Genomic DNA, 20,812 nt, shown 5'->3' with positions numbered 1-20,812 from the left:
GTGGTCAGATGAAGCAGATGCTAAGCTACAGGAATGTTTTGCTAGCACAGACTGGAATAGGTTCCTGGATTCCTTCGATGGCATTGAGGAGTGCACCACATCAGTCACTGGCTTCATCAATAAGTGCATCGATGACATTGTCCCCACGGTGACTGTACGTACATACCCCAACCAGAAGCCATGGATTACAGACAGGATTCTAACCGGGAAGCTTATAAAACATCCCACTATGCCTTCCTACGAACCATCAAACAGGCAAAGCGTCAATACAGGACTAAGATCGAATCGTACTACACCGGCTCCGACGCTCGACGGATGTGGCAGGGCTTGCAAACTATTACAGACTACAAAGGGAAGCACAGCCGCAAGCTGCCCAGTGACACGAGCGTACCAGACAAGCTAAATTATTTCTATGCCCGCTTTGAGGCAAGTAACACTGAAACATGCATGAGAGCATCAGCTGTTCCGGACGACTGTGTGATCACGCTCTCTGTAGCCAATGTGAGTAAGACCTTTAAACAGGTCAAAAATCACAAGGCTGCAGGGCCAGGCGGATTACCAGGCCATGTACTCCGAGCATGCGCTGACCAACTGGCAAGTGTCTTCACTGACATTTTCAATCTCTCCCTGTCTGAGTCTTTAATACCAACATGTTCCAAGCAGACCACCATAGGCCCTGTGCCCATGAACACTAAGGTAACTTGCCTAAATGACTACCGACCAGTAGCACTCACGTCTGTAGCCATGAAGTGCTTTGACAGGCTGGTCATGGCTCACATCAATACCATTATCCCAGAAACCCTAGACCCACTCCAATCTGCACTCCAATCTGCATATCGCCCCATCAGATCCACAGATGATGTAATCTCTATTGCACTCCACACTGACCTTTCACACCTAGACAAAAGGAACACCAATGTGAGAATGCTATTCCTCTATACTAGGCGATGTCAGAGGAAGGCACAAAAAATTGTCAACGACTCCAGCCAACCTAGTCATAGACTGTTCTCTCTGCTGCCGCACGGCAAGCGGTACCGGAGCGCCAAGTCTAGGTCCAAGAGGCTTCTAAACAGGCTTCTACCCCCAAGCCTTAAGGCTCCTGAACATCTAATCAAACGGCTACCCAGACTATTTGCATTGCCCCCCTCTTTTACGCTGCTGCTACTCTCTGTTTATTATCTATGCATAGTCACTTTAATTACTCTACCTACATATTACCTCAATTACCTCGACTAACCGGTGCCCCCTGTATATAGCCTCACTATTGTTATTTTACTGCTGCTCTTTAAAACCTGTTAGGGCTAGGGGGCAGTATTGACACGGCTGGATAAAAAACGTACCCGATTTAATCTGGTTACTACTCCGGCCCAGTAACTAGAATATGCATATAATTGGCTTTGGATAGAAAACACCCTAAAGTTTCTAAAACTGTTTGAATGGTGTCTGTGAGTATAACAGAACTCATATGGCAGGCAAAAACCTGAGAAGATTTCATGCAGGAAGTGGCCTGTCTGACAAGGTGTCGTTCTTCTTGTCTCTGTTTATTGAAGAGTGAGGATCTTAGCTGTACCGTGACACTTCCTACGGCTGCCATAGGCTCTTAGAAGGCGGCAAAATGCTGAATCGTGGCTTTGCAGGCTCTGGCTGAAACAAAGTAGCGCGTTTGGGTAGTGGCTGGTTACAGTACTGTGAGACTCAGGCTCGTGCCCGCGTCGACCGAAAGCTTTGTTTTCTTTCCTCTGTTTAGCTAAATGGACAATCCCGGTCGGAATATTATCGCTTTTTTACGAGAAAAATGGCATAAAAATGGATTTTAAACAGCGGTTGACATGCTTCGAAGTACGGTAATGGAATATTTAGATTTTTTTTGTCACGAATTGCGCCATGCACGCGACCCTGATTTACCATTTCGGATAGTTTCTGGAACGCACGAACAAAACGCCGCTATTCGGATATAACGATGGATTATTTTGGACCAAACCAACATTTGTTATTGAAGTAGCAGTCCTGGGAGTGCATTCTGACGAAGACAACAAAAGGTAATCAAACTTTTGTAATAGTAAATCTGATATTGGTGAGTGCTAAACTTGCCGGGTGTCTAAATAGCTAGCCCGTGATGGCTGGGCTATGTACTTAGAATATTGCAAAATGTGCTTTCACCAAAAAGCTATTTTAAAATCGGACATATCGAGTGCATAGAGGAGTTCTGTATCTATAATTCTTAAAATAATTGTTATGCTTTTTGTGAACGTTTATCGTGAGTAATTTAGTAAATTGTTAGTGAATTCGCTGGAAGTTTGCGGGGGGTATGCTAGTTCTGAACGTCACATGCTAATGTAAAAAGCTGGTTTTTGATATAAATATGAACTTGATTGAACAAAACATGCATGTATTGTATAACATAATGTCCTAGGGTTGTCATCTGATGAAGATCATCAAAGGTTAGTGCTGCATTTAGCTGTCTTCTGGGTTTTTGTGACATTATATGCTAGCTTGAAAAATGGGTGTCTGATTATTTCTGGCTTGGTACTCTGCTGACATAATCTAATGTTTTGCTTTCGTTGTAAAGCCTTTTTGAAATCGGACAGTGTGGTTAGATTAACGAGAGTCTTGTCTTTAAATAGCTGTAAAATAGTCATATGTTTGAGAAATTGAAGTAATAGGATTTTTAAGGTATTTGAAAATCGCTCCACTGGATTACACTGGCTGTTGCCCAGAGAGGTTAATTATTTGTTACTTTTAGTTCTTTCTTTTTTTCTATTTTTCTTAAAACTGCATTGTTGGTTAAGGGCTTGTAAGTAAGCATTTCACTGTAACACCTGTTGTATTCGGCGCATGTGACAAATAACATTTTATTTGATTTGATCATGAGTTTTGTGTGAATATTGATGTTCTTTATTCAAAGTAAGATTTTACACATTTCTTGGTCAAAATCACTTTCTTAAAATGTTTCATCTTTATTTTGCCTGAAATTGAGGAAATTTGAGATTTAGACAACATGTCCAAATGTTATCACATAAATAATGAGTTCTTAAATGTATCTTTTTCAGAATCCAGAAGACAGATAACTGTGACTCAGACTCTTACAGTGAAAACTGTTTCCTCAGGACTTTACTGGAAAATGATGGGGCAGCATAAGCAAGAACTGTCATCTCTCTACCTAAGCAGAGCCCCCCAGAAGGTGAATAAAATAGCGGTTGACTCTTTCCATCCACTCCACCCCGAATTCCAGCTCCTTCGCTCTGGCCGCAGGTACAGACTACCTAAGGTTAAAACAGGGGTCAACACATTACCAATGATCACTGGGAGACATTTGTCTTATTTCACCAATGTAGAAGGGTGTATTATACACAGGAAATTCGTTTTTTTTTGCATATGCCACCCACAGCCAGGTATCAGCCCATATTGAGGGCAACTCTGGAGAAATTAGGGTTAAGTGCCTCATTCAAAGGAACAACGAAAGATTATTTCACCTAGTCTGATCTGAGATTCAAACCAGAAAACCTTTGGTTACTAGCCCAAAAATCTTAATCGCTGGGCTACCATGAACACTAGAAAACAGACAGAAGTATACACATTGAGTATACAAAACATTAAGAACACTGACCAGGTAAATCCATGTGCAAGCTATGATCCCTTATTGATGTTGCTTGTTACTTTAATCAGTGTACTGTAGATTAAAGGGGAGGACACAGGTTAAATATAGATTTTTAATCCTTGAGACAATTGAGACATCATTTAAGTGCCTTTGAACGTGGTATGGTAGTACTGTAGGTGCCAGAACTGCAACGCTGCTGGGTTTTCCACCCTGAACATTGTCCAATGTGTATCAAGAATGGTCCACCACTCGAAGGACATCCAGCCAACTTGACACAACTGTGGGAAGCATAGGAGTCAACATGAGCCAACATCCCTGTGGAACACTTTCGACACCTTGTAGAGTCCATGCCCAGACGAATTTAGGAAAGGGGGGCGGGAGAAATAAATATTTTCTACAGTACTCCTTATGTTATTGTCTTGCTAAACAAGATTGATAGCAATCACATGTTATATCCCTTAAATCAATAATGTCCATTTTATTTATACACTTTTTATTCACTTAATTTATTGACATATTGATATGGACTTCAATGATCATTAGGTAACAAAATTGTGGGAGCAAGATCATCAGATTATAATGAACTCTTTCTGACTCTGACTCAGACTCCTGCAGTGAAAACTGTTCTCCCAGGACAGACAGTTTCTCTGAACTGTAAAACCAGCAGTGATGTGTATCCAAACTGTCGGAGTACAGGTAAACCATGTTTAGCCTGGTATCAACAGAAACCTGGAGAAACTCATAAAGCATTGGTTTACTATGGAAGCATCCTCTTCTCTGGGACTCCATCTAAATTCAGTGGCAGTGGATCTAGGAGTGACTTCACTCTGACCATCAGTGGAGTCCAGGCTGAAGATGCAGGAGATTACTACTGTCAGAGTTTACACTATCCCAATAGTAAAGATGTGTTCACACAGTGATACAGAACTGTACAAAACCCTCCCTCAGTCAGACTGCACAGGGACTGTACTGCTACAGCTGGGACCTACTGCAGGTGCTGAGCGGGAAGAGACAGTAACATGGAACATTGACTGAACTAAAACACACTGAGCCCAAATATATTAGTGATGCTGACTATAATGTCAACTTATCCACCCTCATGTTAAATCATTCCTTAAGCGGTAACACCCATATGTCCAGATCACATAAATATTCCTCCCATTTTGTTATGGCCAACCAGAAATAGTTCAAATACAAACATTGCTTCAACATATCTCACAATACGTTGAAAGGAATCCATCTATATACACTAATAATGTCTCACAACATTTCAGAATAAAACCTCCAGTCTCTGTAAGATCCCTCTGTCAAAATCTGCTATATTTATTGAGATGGTTTATGATTATAACACCTAATCCCTAAAACAGTGTTTCCCAAAACTTTCCTTAAGTACTTGAGGAAGTCCACATATTTGAATTTATTCCAGAATTAGTACAGATGATTTATCTAATAAGGGGTTTGCTGATTAGGTGACCATTTGAATCAGCTGTGCTAATTCTGGAACACATCAAATACTGTAAGTGGACTGTCTGGGGGGACTTGAAGAGAGGTTTGGGAAACACTGTCCTGAAATTACCTGTGGTGCAGTCAACACAAAACCTCCCTCCTGCCACGCCCTGCTGGAACCTTCCAGTGCCTTTCCAGCCTTTAATTTATCCCAGCTGAGGCTTGTTCACCAATCAAGGCCATGATTGGCTGGGAAATCAGCCCCACCACTTAAAAATGCTCCTGCTCACACAGATCTCTTCAACTACAATGTCTCTGTGGGACTGTGGTGTCTGCGGTGTATGTAGTAGTTGTACACTGTAGCAAAACTATTTGAAATGAATATGTGAGTTTCTATTGGACAAATTATGCTAGGTCCCTCCGTTTTATTCCTTTTGCTACTGTTTGATTCCTTTTTGTTCCGTTAGGTTCCTGGTGTATTTTTGTTTAAAAAAAAATAAACAAACAGAAGAAAAGAGAGCAAAATTCAGATAGGTCCATCCCTGTTTCGTTCTGTTTGCTCCAGTTTAAGAAATATATTGCAACAGAATCGGCAGAAATGAATACACCCCTGTCGAAAGGATCGTACCAAGGCGCAGCGTGTTTGTAGTTCCACATATTTATTATTATCGTGAAACGTTGCAATACACCAAATAACAAAACAACAAAACCATGACACAGAGAGAATACACACTACTCACAAATGAACAACCCACAAACACAAGTGGAAAAACACCCTACATAAATATGATCTCCAATTAGAGACAACAAGAACCGGCTGCCTCTAATTGGAGATCATTCCAACAACCCCAACATAGAAATAGAAACCTAGAAACACACATAGAAACAGATAACCAGAAAACCACCCAAAAACACCCCCTGTCACACCCTGACCTACTCTACTATCGAAAATGACATCTTACAAGGGTCAGGACGTGACACTCTGGAAGTATTTATTGCCCTGTGAGTTTAACACTTCATGACTGAGAGCTGTCCTTCATGATAACAGAACCCACAACAACCATGACTTGTATCACCATCTTCATCTGGACACTTGCTTTCTACATCGAAGGTATAAGAATTATGAATATCTAAGTAATGATAATTGAGTAAGTCATCATGCTTATCTCAGGATAATGTATTAATTACATAATTTAAAATATTAAAAAGTGTTCTGTTTGTTTCTCTCACCAGAGGACAGTACACTCTGACAGACACCTGCAGTGAAAGCTGTTGGCCCTGGAGACACGGTCAACATTGGCTGTAAACTCAGCAGTGGTATATACGGTAATTACGTGCACTGGTACCAACAGAGACCTGGAGAAGCTCCAAAACGTCTCATTTATCAGATAGACAACAAGTTCACTGGGACTCCATCTAGATTCAGTGGCAGTGGATCTGGGAGTGACTTCACTCTGACCATCAGTGAAGTTCAGGCTGAAGATGCAGGAGATTACTACTGTCAGAGTTACCACAGTGGTGGAGTGTTCACACAGTGATACAGAGCCGTACAAAAACCTCCCTCAGTCAGACTGCACAGTGACTGTACTGCTACAGCTGGGACCTACAGCAGGTGCTGAGGGGGAAGAGACAGTAACATGGAACACTGGTCAGTAGAGGAAACTTAGTGTAAAGTTAGAAAGCATCATTCAGATCGCATGTTCCACATCATCATTATCATGGTAGTAACTAATTATATTTGTCATGACCTGAAAGTTCACTTAAAAAAAGTTAGATTTTTTGGAACAAAATGTTTGTATTTTTTTACATTTTCCCAGGTTAGTCTCATTGAGATTAAATATCTATTTTGCAAGAGAGACCTGGCCAAAATACAGTTTAAAACCATACATTTACACATTGAGAAGGCAATTACAATATAAAACACAAAGCACTACAGTTTAAAACCATACATTTACACATTGAGAAGGCAAGAATTCTTTGGGGAGATGTGGTGAATTTAGGGGTTAAAACATTGACAACCCCCCACTTCATTGTCCACCATAGTTTTTACCCTCGCTACAGTAGTCAGTCAAAGAGACAAGCTCCTGCAATTTCATGTCCCTTTGAAGCTCCTTCCAAGTGAAAGAGCCAGAGAACTGGAACACTTTTTTTACCCAGCTCTGTACAGTCAACAAGACATAGTCATGTGTAGACGATAGTTGTCATTTGTCTGCTGGTCAATGTAGGTACATCGATCAAATGTGAGCCATTACCAGTCCACATGAGAAGCCAAAAAAAATGTGTTATGACCTCAACATTACTTCAAAGTTACAATCACTTCAGCCACCCCAAAAAGTCCCTCACAACCAAGTATCTGATTTAAATGGATGTATTAATCTACGGCAAAGTATAAACTTTTTGTCCTGAGTAGGTTACTGACTGCTAGACCTGTGATTGAGACCTGATGCTGGACTCAACCATGAGACACATGTATACTATCTACATACACAATCTACACTATCTACATTCTGTTAGGACCGACGCTGGGGAAGAGAAGCAGGTATGGGAGTAGAACATTTAATGCGGAACAGACAGGTAACAGGAGCAGCATCAGCACACGGGTAACAACGACGTACGAACATTAATGCTGCAGCAGGGAATAGAGCGGGGAACCAGACAGATATAGAGGAGGTAATGACAGATGTGTTTGAGTCCAGGTGAGTCCAATAATCACTGATGCGCGTGACGGGGGAAAGGCAGGTGTGCGTACTGATGGTGGCAGGAGTGGCGCCTCCCTGGCCTGGCGCCTCCCTGGCACCAAGGAGGGAGAGCGGGAGCAGGCGTGACACATACACTACATACACTATATACATACACTATCTACACTATACTATCTACATACACTATCTACACTTTATAAACTATCTACATAAAGTATAATACTAATTGTATGTGTCATTAATTACATTATTGCATATCTGTTACAGTATTTCTCCCTTCCTGCATCCACCATAGAGGTTAAAACCAGTCCAGTCCCTCACATCTGTCCCAGTCCAGGAAATTTCAGGCAGTGAAACTGTTCAACTGTTAGACTGGTACCTGTGGGAGTGAAACTGAGGTTTACATAGACAGGGCTGGGTGGTTCTGCTTGTCTCAGAATAGAACAGCACTGTCACCAGATGTTCACTCTGTTCCCAGGGGGTTGGAGGTAGAGAAGACCAGATAATTGACCACCATTGTTGAAAACCATCACATAAAGATCTAATTTAATGAAATGTTTGGAATTAAACATTATAAAAATATAAGTTATCCTCTTATATCTAGACGTTCCGCTAGCGGAACACCTGCTCCAATATCCAATGATAGGCGTGGCGCGAATTACAAATTCCTCAAAAATCCCAAAACTTCAATTTTTCAAACATATGACTATTTTACACCATTTTAAAGACAAGACTCTCCTTTATCTAACCACACTGTCCGATTTCAAAAAGGCTTTACAGCGAAAGCAAAACATTAGATTATGTCAGCAGAGTACGCAGCCAGAAATAATCAGACACCCATTTTTCAAGCTAGCATATAATGTAAAAAAAAAAAAAAAACACAGCTAAATGCAGCACTAACCTTTGATGATCTTCATCACATGACACGCCTAGGACATTATGTTATACAATACATGCATGTTTTGTTCAATCAAGTTCATATTTATATCAAAAACCAGCTTTTTACATTAGCATGTGACGTTCAGAACTAGCATTCCCACCAAACACTTCCGGTGAATTTACTAAATTACTCACGATAAACGTTCACAAAAAACATAACAATTATTTTAAGAATTATAGATACAGAACTCCTTTATGCAATCGAGGTGTCCGATTTTAAAATAGCTTTTTGGTGAAAGCACATTTTGCAATATTCTGAGTAGATAGCTTGCCATCACAGGCTAGCTATTTTGACACCCACCTAGTTTGACCCTCACCAAACTGATTTACTATAAGAAAAATTGGATTACCTTTGCTGTTCTTCGTCAGAATGCACTCCCGGGACTTCTACTTCAATAACAAATGTTGGTTTGGTTCCAAATAATCCATAGTTATATCCAAATAGCGGCGTTTTGTTGTGCGTTCAAGACACTATCCGAAGGGTGACGAAGGGTTACGCGACCGACGCGTTTCGTGACAAAAAAATTCTAAATATTCCATTACCGTACTTCGAAGCATGTCAACCGCTGTTTAAAATAAATTTTTATGTGATTTTTCTCGTAAAAAAGCGATAATATTCCGACCGGGAAACCCTGTTTTCGTTCAAAGACGAAAGAATAAAAACATGGTGTCGCCTCGTGCACGCGCCTCAGTCTCATTGTCCTCAGATCGACCACTATCCAAATGCGCTACTGTTTTTCAGCCTGGGCCTGCAAAGGCATCATTCAGCGTTTTGCCGCCTTCTGAGAGCCTATGGGAGCCGTAGGAAGTGTCACGTTACAGCAGAGATCCTCAGTTTTCAATAAAGAGAGTGTAGAAGGCCAAGAAATGGTCAGAGAGCGCACTTCCTGTAAGGAATCTTCTCAGGTTTTGGCCTGCCAAATGAATTCTGTTATACTCACAGACACCATTCAAACAGTTTTAGAAACTTTGGAGTGTTTTCTATCCAAATCTAATAATTATATGCATATTCTAGTTTCTGGGCAGGAGTAATAATCAGATTAAATCGTGTACATTTTTTTATCCGGACGTGAAAATACTGCCCCCTATCCATAACAGGTTATGGAAAGTAACTGTCAGTTTATCCGAGTTCTGAGAGCAGATCTTAGAGGTCTATTATCAAATATCAGTTGTAGAAATTATTGTGGAGTATTTGTTGGATCAGATTCCCTTTTAATTCTGTTTGAAAACATGAGAGTAGCTATATGCTACAATGGTAAATTATTTTTAAAAAGCTGATTAATCTAAATGAGTATGAAATGTGCTGCCGATTCATGAGATAGAGATCACTGGAATGATGATTAAATAAACTATTGGGGATATTTTCTGATCAAAACCATCTTTATTTGAACGCAGAGGCAAGAAGACATGTTCAGTGAACAAAACCATTTCAGATCAACAATACACACAGAATAAACAACTAACTACAGTAATCAAATCAAATGTTATTTGTCACATACACATGGTTAACAGATGTTAATGCGTGTGTAGCGAAATGCTTGTGCTTCTAGTTCCGACAGTGCAGTAATATCTAACAAGTAATCTAACAATTCCCCAGCAGCTACCTAATACACACAAATCTAAAGGGGTGAATGACAATATGTACATATAAGTATATGGATGAGCGATGGCCGTGCGGCATAAGCAAGGAGCAATAGATGGTAAAAAAAATACAGTATATACAGTACATGTGATATGAGTAATGTAAGATATGTAAACATTATTAAAGTGGCATTATATAGAGTGGCATTGTATAAAGTGACTAGTGATCCATTTATTAAAGTGGCCAGTGATTGGGTCTCAATGTAGGCAGCAGCCTCTCTGAGATAGTGATTGCTATTTAGCAGTCTGATGGCCTTGAGATAGAAGCTGTTTTTCAGTCTCTCGGTTCCAGCTTTGATGCACCTGTACTGACCTCGCCTTCTGGATGGTAGCGGTGTGAACAGGCAGTGGCATGGGTGGTTGATGTCCTTGATTATCTTTTGGCCTTCCTGTGACATCGGGTGCTGTAGGTCAAAATCAAATTAAATCAAATCAAACTTTATTTGTCACATGCGCCGAATTCAACAAGTGTAGACTTTTCCATGAAATGTTTACTTACAAGCCCTTAACCAACAGTGCAGTTCAAGAAGAATAAAATATTTACCAAGTAGACTAAAATAAAAAGTAATAATAAAATTAACACAATAAGAATAACAATAACGAGGCTATATACAGGGGGCACCGGTACCGAGTCAATGTGTGGGGGTACAGGCTAGTTGAGGTAATCTGTACATGTAGGTGGGGGCGAAGTGACTATGCATAGGTAACAAACAAACACCGTGTACAAAAGGGAGGGGGGGTTTCAATGTAATTTGTGCGGTGGCAAATCTATGAATTGTTCAGCAGTATAATGGCTTGGGAGTAGAAGCTGTTGAGGAGCCCTTTGGTCCGAGACTTGGCGCTCCGGTACCACTTGCCCCAGTGATGTATTGGGCCATTCGCACTACCCTCTGTAGCGCCTTACGGTCAGATGCCGAGCAGTTGCCATACCAGGCGGTGATGCAACCGCTGTAGAAACCTTTTGAGGATCTGGGGATCCATTCCAAATCTTTTCAGTCTCCTGAGGGGGAAAAGGTTTTGTCGTGCCCTCTTCACGACTGTCTTGGTATGTTTGGACCATGATAGTTCGTTGGTGATGTGGACACCAAAGAACTTGAAACTCTCGACCGGCTCCACTACAGCCCCGTCGATGTTAATGGGGGCCTGTTCGGCCCGCCTTTTCTTGTAGTCCACGATCGGCTCCTTTGTCTTGCTCACATTGAGGGAGAAGTTGTCATGGATGGCAGGTAGTTTGCCCCCGGTGATAGTACAGAGAACAACCAAGAACAATGAAACACTGAATCTACGTTGGTTCTTCCTTTAAAAGTTCTGAGCTTATGCCGCGACCATTTGTGGTAGTTGGTGGCAGATTGTGGTAAATTGCATCATTCTGTCATTGCACCACACTATCACAAGGAGGAGTTAGAACGCTGATCTATCCGTAGTCTAAACTGTGGCAAAAATGGTCTATCTTTTCCTAAATTAATGGAGGTGTTTTCAGTCTGAGAGTCTCTCTTCTCTGGCACTAGAGTCCTGCATCATTCAACAACAACAATTAGCTGGCGGTGGTCCTGGAGTTGAGAGGGAATTTGGGTAAATACAATGGCGCAATTACACTTAACATGTGGACTGATGATTTTCAAAAAATAGGCAAGGTGGGCTTTTGGTTTCTCTATTTTATCTTTTTAGGCAATACAAAACATACACATACAAACAACAAATACATCACACCTGCCCAGACCCACCTGCTTACACACCCATCTCCAGCGCCCGCATCAGTCTCTGCCACATTGCACCATGTTTTTCTCCATCGCCCACACGCACTTTAAGCATTTAAAGGCTGACATTTGTTGATTTTAATACCTCTGACTTCCAAATTTATAACACCACCCATAACATGGATTATTGTGCTCCCATCCTGTTAGAAGGTAACAGATTATTTTATTACAGTGGTTAAAATGGATTTGCATTGTGTTCATAGTATTTATCGCCCCCTAGTGGAGCCTTATGGTACTTAGAAAGACTAGAAATATTTGGTTGTAAGTTCGATTCAAAGATATTGCTAGTGATGATAATCTTGTTATTGATAGAATTGCTTACAATGTTAGTTGGTTGCATTTACTCACACAAATTGCCTTGCCTTTCATGTATGCCGTCAGCACCGAGGTAAAGACAGTTTCAACGGATATTCGCCTGTAGTTTTCCTTTCATCCACCAACATCAGTTAGGGACCGTCAACAGTGACAAATCAAATTTTTCAAATTTCAATAGCTCTTTAACCATTACTCCTAAAACTTTCAAAACTGGTTTGAGCTAAACCGAAGGAATAGAGACACATTGCACACACTTTTTTTGTAGATTTACATCTCACACTATTTTAAATTATTAATTTAAATTTTTGAATTTCAAAAGCTCCTTGGTCATGTGACCTACTGACTTCAAACAAGGTTCAGTATGTACACTCAGTGGGCCTACACATTGCACACCCTTTAGTTTGTCAATTTTTATCTTGCACGTTTTTTTGCATGAATTTTAAATGTTTCAAATTTCAATAGCTCCTTGGTCATGTGACTTACTAACCTCAAACAAGATTCAGCATGTCCACTGACTACCCTTATATATTGCTTACTCTTTAGTTTGTCCATTTTCATCTCACACGATTTGACCATTAATTTATCTTAACATAAAATTTGAATTGCTCCTTGGTCATGTGACCTACTGACTGCAAACAAGGTTCAGAATGTACACTCAGTTGGCCTACACATTGCACATTCTTTAGTTTGTCCATTTTCATCTCACACAATTTGACATGAATCCTTCCAAATGTTTAATTTCAACAGCTCCTTGGTCATGTGACCTACTGACTTCAAACAAGGTTCAGAATGTACACTCAGTGGGCCTACACATTGCACACCCTTTAGTTTGTCCATTTTCATCTCACACAATTTGACATTAATTTTTCCATAATTAAAATTTCAATAGCTCCATGGTCATGTGAGCTACTGACTTCAAACAGGATTCAAAATGTCCACTCATTGGGCCTACACATTGAACACTCTTCAGTTTGTCCATTTTCATCGCACACGTTTTTACATACATTTTTCAAAATATTAAATTTCAATAGCTCCTTGGTCATGTGACCAACTGACCTCAAACAAGGTTCAGAATATCCACTCAGTGGTCTACACATTGCACATTCTTTAGTTTGTCCATTTTCATCTCACACGTTTTTTACATGAATATAAAATGTTTCAAATTTCAATAACTCCTTGGTCATGTGACCTACTGACCTCAAAGATTCAGAATGTCCACCAATTACCCTTAAATATTGCACACCCTTTAGTTTGTCCCTTTTCATCTCACACGATTTGACATACATTTTTCCAAATGTAAAATTTCAACAGCTCCTTGGTCATGTGACCTACTGACCTCAAACACGATTCAGAATGTCCACTGACTACCCTTAAATATTGCACACTCTTGAGTTTGTCCATTTTCATCTCACACGTTTTGGCATACATTTTTCCAATTTTAAAATTTCAATAGCTCCTTGGTCACGTGACCTACTGACCTCAAACAAGGTTCAGAATGTCCACTCAGTGGCCTACACATTGCACACCCTAAAGTTTGTCCATTTTCATCTCACACGTTTTTACATGAATTTTAAATGTTTCAAATTTCAACAGCTCCTTGGTCATGTGACCTACTGACCTCAAACAAGATTCAGAATGTCCACTTATAAATTAATCACCCTTTAGTTTGTCGATTTTCATCTCACACGTTTTACATACATTTTTCTCAATGTACAATTTCAAAAGCTCCTTGGTCATGTCACCTACTGACTTCAAACAAGGTTCATAATGTACACTCAGTGGGCCTACACATTGCACACCCTAAAGTTTGTCCATTTTCATCTCACAAGATTTTACATGAATTTTAAAATGTCAAATTTCAATAGCTCCTTGGTCATGTGACCTACTGACTTCAAACAAGGTTCAGAATGTCCACTGACTACCCTTCTATATTGCACACCCTTTAGTTTGTCCATTTTCATCTCACACGTTTTGACATTAATGTCAATAGCTCCTTGGTCATGTGACCTACTGACCTCAAGCAAGATTCAGAATGTCCATGGACTAGCCTTATATTCTGCACACTCTTGTTTGTGTACTGTAAAATCAAGCAGTGTAACGTACATTTTTCATAGTTTTACATTTCAATAGCTCATTGGTCATGTCAATTACACACCTAAGAAGTGTGCAGTGGATATACACCCATATTGCATAACCTCTCGTCATGTATCTTCTATATTGTTGTACATTAATATTAGCTTTACAATTAGATGGTTCAGTCCAGTGTTGTGTTTACCCTTTTTTTAAATATCTATCTATAATAATTGGTAGTTCTAAGTACTTATTTTCCCTGTTTTTTATTTTCCACAGTATTTCACAGCGGTACACAATAGGAGAGAGACAGATAATATCTCCTTTCATCATTAATATCAACCATAAAGGAAAAGGGTAAAGTACGAGAGTCATGCTATTAATTGTCCAAAGCAGGGATGGAGAGTGAGGTAGTGAGGTAGGCTGCAGTGGGTTTGCTGGTCAATACATATACTGAACATGTAACCACAGTAATGTTGGCTCTAGAATCAATGAATAAAAATTGCATATTGACAAATTAAACAGAAATTGTAGCCCTTTAATCTTTTCCAACATGTCAACAGACACTTTACTTCAAATAAGTACAAAACATTTCACAGTATTAACTTTCTCTTTATCCCTGGTTGATGTACATTTCAGAGACTCTTCAGTGTGGATGGGGTATAGCATACATTTTTGAACAACAAAGACAGACCTAGTTACAGCACATGGAACCACCGTTGGCATGCAAAACATTCAATCTAAAACAAAACAAAGCGTAACACGTTATAAATAATATCAAATATCAATACAGTATGACGAATTAGACATCCATTGTGTTATATAATAAATTGTCTTACATGCCGTCACTGTTGTCAAAAGATTCTAAACATGCTTCTACACCTGCATTGCTTGCTGTTTGGGGTGTTAGGCTGGGTTTCTGTACAGCACTTTGAGATATCAGCTGATGTAAGAAAAATACATTTGATTTGATTTGATGTTAAATAACGTTACTAACCCAGTCAGTCTTTGGGCCACATCCAGATTCTTTATCAGCGGCACACATGAAGCAGTTGTTGGCTTTGTTGAACTCTGAAATCATAGGCATGAACTGAACATATGGCTGTCCACACGACTACATAAAAATAAAGAATTTACATTTACTTTGAATTTAAATGTAATTACATAACTGACATTTTTATTATATCCTCAGCCATTTCTTTTCGCAGTTGCTCAATGTTTTTTTGTGAAGGTTCTATATCAATTTGGGAGGGGATGTTGGGGAACTTCTGTGCAACTTCCTTGGCCATCTACACCAAAAAAATGAAATAGAGTTTTGACCTAATTGTCACATAACAGCTAACTGTCATGACGTTGGCCTGTGGGTAAGGTTTATGACCCCCCCATAAATACCTTTCTCCCTTCCCCTCTCTTTCTGACCATACTGAAGGACTTGAATAGCCTGTGTTAAATATAGAGAGTCTGGGAACATCAAACAAATGGGGGAAAAGGAACCATATTTCGGTAATAGAACCAGTTGGAAATATGCGTTGGAACTTAATGAGTATGGATGTCAGTTCGGTTGTCATCTGAGACATTATGACTGATGACAGGACGACATAAACTGTACCTGGGAAAGTCTACACATTCTAGTTATCAAATTCACATGGAATTGTTGTGCAATTTAAATGTTTGATATTGAAACTGTTTGTTAGAAGATTAAATGTAATTTTAGCTTCCAAATGAGAGAATTGGGTTTTCAGAAGGAAAGTGCCCTGCTTAATCAGTGGCTGTGAAGAGACAGGGGTTAATAACGATGAAACACACCCTTCTCCCCTGGCCACTATATAAGTCAGTGACGAAAATGTAACCCCGAGTCCCCGGGATGTGAGGTCTGCAGCCTCTGCGTTAAAAGGACACACACGTCAAGTACAGAACTAAGCCAACTTCAGCGTGAGCTTTGGTTTTGAATGGTATGAACTTTGAACACTTATTCACTACAGAAGTGATACTTCCTAGCTGTTGAGTTAGCAGCGGCCGCTGTAGACGTGGGCTAGGAAAGGACGGACTACGGATCCAGTCTAACACACGACGAAGATACGACAACGTATACAATTTACCACCAGAGACATTCTTCCGAGGACAGGAAGATCCCTGTTGGCCAACACCGCCAGCATCTACGACCAACCTACCGAAGCGCAGCTCAGAGTAAATATTTATTGCATTTTCCTTTTCCAAATGGCCGATAATTTAGAATGCATACAATTCTGTATTTACGATGGCATAGCTGTTTCTTTTGTTCCTCAGTCTTTCCGCTCTTTCATTCAAGCCCAACCCCCTTTCTTTGTGTAACGAGTCGCCATGTCGGCTCCGTCCACCAGGGGCGTTTTCTGTATGACATAATTTGCATTCTGTGTATATGTAATTCTGTGTGATTAGTTTAGGTATTTGGTAAATGTCACGTCCTGACCAGTATAAGGGGTTATTTGTTATTGTAGTTTGGTCAGGGCGCGGCAGGGGTGTGTTTGTTTTGTGTTGTCGGGGTTTTTGGGTATTGTTCTATGTTTTGTATTTCTATGATTTTTCTATGTTGTGTATTTCTTTGTTGGCCTGGTATGGCTCTCAATCAGGAACAGCTGTACATCGTTGTTGCTGATTGGGAGTCATACTTAGGTAGCCCTGTTTTCACCTGTCTTTTGTGGGAAGTTCTTTTTGCACTGCTGTGTGTGTAGCCTGCAAGACTGTCAAGCTGTCATTCGTTTTCTTGTTTTTTTGTTGTGTTCAATAAAAGTTTAAGATGAGCACTCAACCCGCTGCGCCTTGGTCTACTCAATACGACGGCCGTTACAGTAAATAAATAATTAAACCCAATTTTGTATTGCTGATTCAACTTGTTAGCCAGGGTTCGTGCAAATAACCAACAATTTACGACATTTGGAATGAGATTGACGTGAGGTAAAGAATACGTCATTAAATCAGAAAACTCAGAGATCAGATATTATGATATCTGAAAGTTATATTAGGAAAATTATAACTTTGTAATCTGAATATTTTCCTTGGTGCCCCTACCTCCTAGTTAATTACAGTTACGTGATTAATCAGTTTAATCGCGTAATAATAATTACAGAGAGTTATTTGATAAACATGTCTTCCGTTTTATTGATGCAATAGACACGACATAACCATGCATTATTGAAAATATAACTATCAAACCTGCATTACAAAGACCCCGCGGCTGAAGGTGTCCTGCTGCATGGTGTGAGTTATTTACCCTCCTTTCCACTTTATATCCACCCAGTTGTCTTTTCCATGGCAGGATCTTCTCATTTTGAAGTAATCTCTTTTTTATGTAAACATAATGGGATTCTGATTAGTTATAGGCAAATGAATACACAGCCCAAAACAGTATGCTGATTTCCTTATCACTATAATCTAGTAGAGGTAATTTCCTTTATGCCCCATTCTGCACATAGACACTAAACCATTTACAGGAGAATAATAAAAGTAGCATATAGGATGGACATAAGCTCTGAAGTACTCTTATAATACAATAGAGACTGATAGTCCTGAAGTACTAGTCCTGAAGTACTAGTATAATGCAATAGGGACTGATGGTACTTATGTATTAGTATAATAGAATAGGGACTGATAGTAGTGAAGTACTAGTATAATAGAATAGGGACTAATAGTTTCTGAACTGCTAGTATAATACAATAGGGACTGATAGTACTTGTAACGCCCTGGCCATAGAGAGGGTTTTTTTGTTGTCTATTTTGGTTAGGCCAGGGTGTTACATGGGTGGGCGTTCTATGTTTATTTTTCTATGTTGGTTTGTTTCTTTGGTTTGGCCGTGTGTGGCTCTCAATCAGGAACAGCTGTAGATCGTTGTTGCTGATTGAGAGTCATACATAGGCAGCCTGTTTTTCCTTTGGGGTTTGTGGGTGATTATTTTCTGTCTAGGTTTGTGTTAATCCTGACAGGACTGTTTGGCTGTCGTTTCTTTTTGTGTTTTGTTTGTAGTGTGCATTCGTTTATTAAAATCCTTTATGATGAACACATCCTCCGCTGCACCTTGGTCTCATTGCGGCGACGGTCGTTACAGTACTAGTATAATACAATAGGAACTGATACTACTGAAGTATTTGTATAATGCAATAGGGACTGATTGTACTGAAATACTAGTATAATACAATAAGGACTGAAAGGATTGAAATGCAGTTCTCGTATAATACAATAGAAACTGATAGTACTGAAGTACTAGTATTATCAAATAGGGATTGATAGTACTGAAGTACTCGTATAATACAATTGGGACTGATAGTACTGAAGTACTATTATATTATAATATGGACTGATAGTACTGAAGTACTAGTATAATACAATAGGGACTGATAGTACTGAAGTAGTAGTATAATACAATAGGGGCTGATAGTACTGAAGTACTGGTATAATATAATAGGGACTGACTGTACTGAAGTATAACACAGTAAGAAATTATATGCCTGGTATATGAGTATAATCCACTGGAGAACACATATAAATACGTTTTTATCTCTGATTTACAGTATAAGGTATTCAAAACATGATCAAATACTCTGTATAATCTGTTTCATAGTTAACAGTTATGAATGTGGCGTTACAAGGAAGATTATTTACATACAAGACACTTTGCTTTAGCAGCACATGCTTCAGTGGTCTGGGAGTGTTTATATCCCTGGGAGTTGAATACTTCATAACTGAACAGAACAGAACAGAACAGAATTTCAACAATTACTTTTATCATGAGGTTTGTGTGGATGTTGATGTTCCTAATTCAAGCTATGATTTACAATTTGTTGGTCTAAAATCACTTTTTTGTATGTTTTATCTTAATTTTGCCTCAAATTGAGAAAACGAGACATTAGAGATTTAGACAACATGGCCAAATGTTATCACATAAATAATGAGTTCTTAAATGTCTCTTCTTCAGAATCTAGAGGTCAGTACACTGTGACTCAGACTCCTGCAGTGGAAACTGTTCTCCCAGGACAGACAGTCTCTCTGAACTGTAAAACAAGCAGTAATGTGTATTATGCAGAAGGCAAATATCCCGAACTAGCCTGGTACCACCAGAAACCTGGAGGAGCTCATAAACTCCTTATTTACCTTGCTACACGACTTCAGTCTGGGACTCCATCTAGATTCAGTGACAGTGGATCTCATAGTGACTTCACTCTGACCAGTGGAGTCCAGGCTGAAAATGCAGGATATTACAACAGTGATCCAGTGTTCACACGGCAATATTTTTTTTTTTTTAATCTTCACATTTTCAAACAGTCCATTTATATTTTCCATCGGGGCTATACATTTGGACGAGGTTTTTTTCTCGCCTGACTAGCCTCGTTTCACTGCCAAAAATAAAATTAAACCATCTAGTGTTCAGCAAAATAACAACACAATGTCAAATACAGGTAGCCTAGTCAAATAATTAACATCCAATCACATTAACCGTTACACTCTCGCGGGAATTCCTCTAACGGTATATAGCCAAACGTAGGTGCTGCTCATGTTGGTATCTGTACTGATGCGCGAAAGCCATGACAGGGAGACATACTGTAGTGGAGTGGTAAAGCGCGTGCAAGCAGTTGCTCTCGAAGCCACTTGGGTACACTGCAGCATCCACCGAGAGGCTCTTGCTACCAAGGGAATGCCTGACGGCTTGAAAGACGTTTTGGACACTACAGTGAAAATTGTTAACTTTCTTAAAGCAAGGCCCCTGAACTCTCATGTATTTTCTGCACTATTCAATGATATGGCGGCGACCATGTAACGTTTTTACAACATACAGAAGTGCGCTGGTTATCAAGGGGCAAAGTATTGCCATGTTTTTTTTAATTGAGAGAGGAGCTTAAAGTTTTCTTTACTGACCATCATTTTCACTTGTCTGACCGCTTGCATGATGACGAGTTTCTTACATGACTGGCCTATCTGGGTGATGTTTTTCTCGCCTGAATGATCTGAATCTAGGGTTACAGGGACTCTCCGCAACTATATTCAATGTGCGGGACAAAATTGAGGCTATGATTAAGAAGTTGGAGCTCTTCTCTGTCTGCAGTAACAAGGACAACACACAGGTCTTTCCATCGTTGTATGATTTTTTTGTGTGCAAATAAACTCAAGCTTAAGGACAATGTCAAATGTGATACAGCGAAGCACCTGAGTGAGTTGGGTGCACAATTACGCAGGTACCTTCCCGAAATGGATGACACAAACACCTGGATTCGTTATCCCTTTCATGCCTTGCCTCCAGTCTACTTACTGATACCTGAACAAGAGTGTCTCATCGAAACTGCAACAAGTGGTTCTGTGAAAATGTAATTTAATCAGAA

General features: G+C 39.7%; 1 long non-coding RNA gene and 1 gene segment (V, D, J or C); one reads left to right on the top strand and one right to left on the bottom strand.

The window, feature by feature from the left end:
• Positions 1–20,812, bottom strand: part of LOC106576385 (Ig kappa-b4 chain C region-like) — a 39,408-nt gene that overhangs the window by 9,446 nt on the left and 9,150 nt on the right.
• LOC123728249 (uncharacterized) lies at positions 634–6,583 on the top strand. The gene is made up of 3 exons (XR_006760160.1): positions 634–696; positions 3,051–3,181; positions 6,278–6,583. It is a non-coding gene; the product is annotated as an uncharacterized lncRNA (long non-coding RNA).

This window comes from Salmo salar, chromosome ssa17, assembly GCF_905237065.1.
Source record: "Salmo salar chromosome ssa17, Ssal_v3.1, whole genome shotgun sequence".
Lineage (NCBI taxonomy): Eukaryota > Metazoa > Chordata > Actinopteri > Salmoniformes > Salmonidae > Salmo > Salmo salar.
This window is presented reverse-complemented; position numbering and strand designations above follow the sequence as displayed.